This window comes from Tiliqua scincoides, chromosome 12 (genome assembly GCF_035046505.1).
Source record: "Tiliqua scincoides isolate rTilSci1 chromosome 12, rTilSci1.hap2, whole genome shotgun sequence".
Classification (NCBI taxonomy): domain Eukaryota; kingdom Metazoa; phylum Chordata; class Lepidosauria; order Squamata; family Scincidae; genus Tiliqua; species Tiliqua scincoides.
The window spans coordinates 5005535-5010613 of record NC_089832.1 but is presented as its reverse complement, the minus strand read 5'-3'; the positions used below and the strand labels follow the sequence as shown (position 1 = coordinate 5010613).

At 45.7% G+C, this 5079-nt stretch overlaps 1 pseudogene; it reads right to left on the bottom strand.

The window, feature by feature from the left end:
• Positions 1 to 944: 944 nt before the first annotated feature.
• LOC136663320 (5S ribosomal RNA) lies at positions 945 to 1064 on the bottom strand (annotated as a pseudogene).
• Positions 1065 to 5079: the final 4015 nt, after the last annotated feature.

The window sequence follows — 5079 nt, the reverse complement described above, 5'->3', positions numbered from 1 at the left end:
CCACTTGCACAAGAAACTGTGCAAGCAGGAAAACAGGGCTGGAGTTAGATTCACTTGCAGAACTCACGTGCGAGACATAAGCCAGCTCTTCCACAATCAGAAGATGCCTTCTGCACATGGAAGGTTGGCTTTGCATCCAATTCATCAAACACATTTGTTCTATAAAACAGACCGGCGCAAATGTGCCAAATCAAAGCCACAAGCGATAAAAAGACAATTTGACAACACTTTCCCCTGTAGTTGGCTCGGTATTAAGTCAACAACAACAACAGTCAACAAAACCTTTATTAGGCATAAACATTTGATAGGTGAAGACTCTGTACAGAAACCGTAGAGAGATTACTGTAGGTATTAAGATTTTCAGGAGCTTCCTGCTGGATGGTTTAACCCTCTTCCTCCTCCCTCATCAGGCAGAAAAGAGATAAAAAGAAAAGCATCATGAAAGTGTCTGTAGGTGTATCAGAGCTTCCCTCTTATGTTCAAAGAGAATCACTTTACGTGCCAGGAATCGGGAAGCTCATTCTTTGTTGTAAATATTGCCATCCCCAGCATAGATCCCCCAAAATCCGAGGGTGTCTGCGATTCTGCTTTCCTCCTACCTGAAAATATCTTGCTTTTCACTAAAAAAAATAAAAAAAGTTTCTAGGCACAAGCAATCTCGACATCTGTTTCAAGGATCTCGGCTGGAAACACAGTTCCATGCAGCCAAATTGCTTGCGCTTCTATGGAGGAAATGGCTATTTATTTTATGCAGCCATCTGGGCTCTAAATAGTGTCTTTTGTCATTCATGGCCTTGGGTTGGAGTTTTTGTTTTCCTCCTCGCCAGATATCAAGTGTGATGCTTTCCAGATTCAGTTTGTTGTCGGATCTATGGCAAACTTTTTTTGCATTATTAAAACAAAACAATGGTTGGCAACCTTCAGTCTGGAAAGACTATGGTATAAGCCTACAGCACCTGGTATTCCCAGGCGGTCTCCCATCCAAGTACTAACCAGGTCTGACCCTGCTTAGCTTCCCAGATCAGATGAGATTGGGCATGTGCAGGGTTACAGTTGCTGCAAAACAAACAAACAAAAAAACAATGAAGGGGTCAGTCCTCAAATTGTTTGGGGAGACAAAATTGTCCTCCAAGTAGGTCTAGTGAGAGTCCGTCTGCTGTGCTTTACCTGCTTGGCTAAAGAGCTTTGACAGCGGCTGCCGAGGGGTGCTGTCAGTAACTCTCTGGGGAAACCCCATGAGACCTAAAATCAATAACTAGAACCCCTGCCCAACTATTTAAGACTGCTGGCTGCACAAAGATGAGGCAGAATTTGGGTTATTTATCCACAGGGAATATGTTTCTGCCCTACCTCATTCACATAAGAACATAAGAACAGCCCCACTGGATCAGGCCATAGGCCCATCTAGTCCAGCTTCCTGTATCTCACAGCGGCCCACCAAATGCCCCAGGGAGCACACCAGATAACAAGAGACCTCATCCTGGTGCCCTCCCCTGCATCTGGCATTCTGACATAACCCATTTCTAAAATCAGGAGGTTGCGCATACACATCATGGCTTGTACCCCGTAATGGATTTTTCCTCCAGAAACTTGTCCAATCCCCTTTTAAAGGCGTCCAGGCCAGTCGCCATCACCACATCCTGTGGCAAAGAGTTCCGCTGAGTAAAGAAATATTTTCTTTTGTCTGTCCTAACTCTCCCAACACTCAATTTTAGCGGATGTCCCCTGGTTGTGGTGTTATGTGAGAGTGTAAAGAGCATCTCTCTATCCACTTTATCCTTCCCATGCATAATTTTGTATTTCTCAATCATGTCCCCCCTCAGGCGTCTCTTTTCTAGGCTGAAGAGGCCCAAACGCCGTAGCCTTTCCTCATAAGGAAGGTGCCCCAGCCCCATAATCATCTTAGTCGCTCTCTTTTGCACCTTTTCCATTTCCACTATGTCTTTTTTGAGATGCGGCGACCAGAACTGGACACAATACTCCAGGTGTGGCCTTACCATCGATTTGTACAACGGCATTATAATATTAGCCGTTTTGTTCTCAATACCCTTCCTAATGATCCCAAGCATAGAATTGGCCTTCTTCACTGCCGCCGCACATTGGGTCGACACTTTCATCGACCTGTCCACCACCACCCCAAGATCTCTCTCCTGATCTGTCACAGACAGCTCAGAACCCATCAGCCTATGTGTAAAGTTTTGATTTTTTGCCCCAATGTGCATGACTTTACACTTACTGACATTCTGCCATTTTGTTGCCCATTCTGCCAGATATCATAAATCAAAGATAAGGGGGAATCCTATCTCCATGGCACCCCACACCCTATTGTCCCCCACACCCTATTATCTTTGTTTATGTTGATTACATTCCCCCAAAGTAATGACACATCTTGCTTTAACAACTGCTATAAGCAGAAAGCTTCTAGCAAGACAAGCAGGCAGGCAGCCTGGAAAAGAGACTCAGGGCCCAATCATATCCAGTTTTCCAACCCCGGTGTAGCTGTGCCAGTGGGGCTAGCACTGCATCCTGTGGTGGGGACACAAGTCTCTGAGGCCTTCTCAAAGTACGAGAACATTTGTTCCTTTACCATGGGGCTCCATTGTGGTTGCACCGGTGCTGGAAAGTTGGATAGGATTGGGCCCTCAGGCTGCAATCCTAACCACACTTTCCTGAAAGTAAGCCCCATTGAACAAAATAGAACTTACTTTCGAGTAGACTTGGTTAGGCTTGTGCCCCAAGAGTTAACTATTAACTTCCTGTTTGCTCTTAGTCTCCCTTCTAGGACATATTTGCAAGCAGAAAACTCTAGCTCAGTGGTTCTCAAACGTTTTAGTACCAGGACCCACTTTTTAGAATGACAATCTATCAGGACCCATTGGAAGTGGTGTCATTAATCTGGAAGTGACATCAATTTAAGTTTCAAGCCACAATCAGCCAAAGGTCCCATTCATCATTGGCATCCTTCAGTCTCGGGAGGCGCGCTGAATGGTGGTTCTGGAACAGTGTCTAGTGTGGCTGAAGAGGCCGATTTGGGAGTGACAATCCCTTCCACACTGGGAGCAAGTGCAGTCTGTCCCTGGTCTGTCTCCCTGGCTATGGGCCTTCCTTCTTTGCCTCTTTGCCTCAGACTGTTGGCCAAGTGTCTCTTCAAACTGGGAAAGGCCATGCTGCACAGCCTGCCTCCAAGCGGGCCGCTCAGAGGCCAGGGTTTCCCACCTGTTGAGGTCCACTCCTAGGCCTTCAGATCCCTCTTGCAGATGTCCTTGTATCGCAGCTGTGGTCTACCTGTAGGGCGCTTTCCCTGCACAAGTTCTCTGCTATTTTTGCATAGCTTGGAATTCTAACATTCTAGCTTGGAAGTCAAAGCAGAAGGCAGACTTGGATCCTTCTGCAACCACACAGCCCTCCCTCCTTTCCAGCATCCCATCTTCTTACCTACTCAGGGCAAAGCACCCACGACACTCTCCCACCAAGGGCCCATCCTGCCTCGCAACTCTGTTAACTGTATTTCTAGCTCTGTATTTTCAGTGGCAACTGAGCTAGTTGCTACATGACCCACCTGAAATTGGCTCGCAACCCACCTAGGGGTTGGTCCCAACCCACAGTTTGAGAAACACTGCTCTAGATTCAGTCCTTAGCATCTCCACCTGCGACTGGGAAAGAGAGTGGTTTGGATGCAGCCAGTCAGTGTTGTACTGAGCTAATGGCCTGACTCAGTAATAAGACAGCTTCCTATGCCTCGTAATCAAGATCTTATATATATATATACAGTAATGAACTTACGAGTGAGGGCCAAGGATCAAGTATCCAATGAAATTACCACTAACAGGAGAGGATAACTGGACTTCCTACCTGCATGACTTCTGTGCAATGTTTATGTACGTAATCTCATTCTGGAACCATGATGAGCAGAATATACCCCCAGTCCGCTTACAACCTGCCATTCACTTATGACCTGGTGGAGATATCAAACAGCCAGTTGGGTTAAGATGAATGTCAAGGGATTTCAAAATTCAATACCAGAGAGAACAATTATATGCAAACTGTTCAAAGATTCACACTGTGATGTTGGGAGGATTGCCACGAGTAGTGCCTTGATGGCCCTGAGATAAGAAAGGTTCAGATCTTTGAATACTTGGGTTCCACGAACACGGCATGAAGTATCTGGCAAGAGGTCTCAAAGTCTTTAGACTCCGTTAAGCTCTTCTGAGCTTCTCAAGAGTGGAAATGTGATCACCCCATCATTCGAGGTTGGTGGAAGGACGGCCCTCCCAGAGTTAGTTTATGGGGTTAACTAATATAAAACAGGTGGAGGTCCCCTAATTTCCAAAGCTGCTTCTTAGCACTCCATCAGGTCTACTCAGATTAGGGCAGAACACAGATCAATGCCAACTGGAAAGCATATCTACCTGGTTGTCATCAAGCATTGAGTCCAATTAGAACAGATGGACATTAGTAGATGACCAAAAGAATGTTACTTAGATCTGTTAAGAGACAATAATGTCAACAGCCAATTGTCTAAATGTAACCCTAAAATATAGCTTTGGGGGGGTGATGGGGGAATCTGGATCTGCAAAACCTAATAAGGACGGATTTAAGGTGTGCACAGGATACCATTAAAAATAAATTAACGGTTTATTATATGCAGTGGGATATGGAGAAGATCCAGCCTTCAGAGTTCTCTCTGTTTTTGGCACTCTACCGTTGGAAGGTTATTTCTGTGACTTAACTTTTTGGCTGCCTGAGAAGAACTTTCACAGCTCTGAGTTCCCAGTCTAAGCTAGCTTAATAGTTGAGGCTTCATCACCCAAATGACCCCTGTGGAACCCAGATGACAATTGTCTGTGAGTACAAGGTAGATGATGTGGGCTCTTTCCTTTGAGATTCGGGTTTGGCCCAATCTGGAGCAGGACCCAGAGCCAAATTCTCAAATTCGGCCACATTCCTGTTCTCAGGGTTAGTTATGTTAGTCTGTGTTTTGCCAGATTCCCAGTCCAAGCTTCACCTAGAGAACCTACGCCCACATTTAGCTAATTACCCCCCCCCCCATGATCTAATGGCCCTAGTTCTACACTGCAG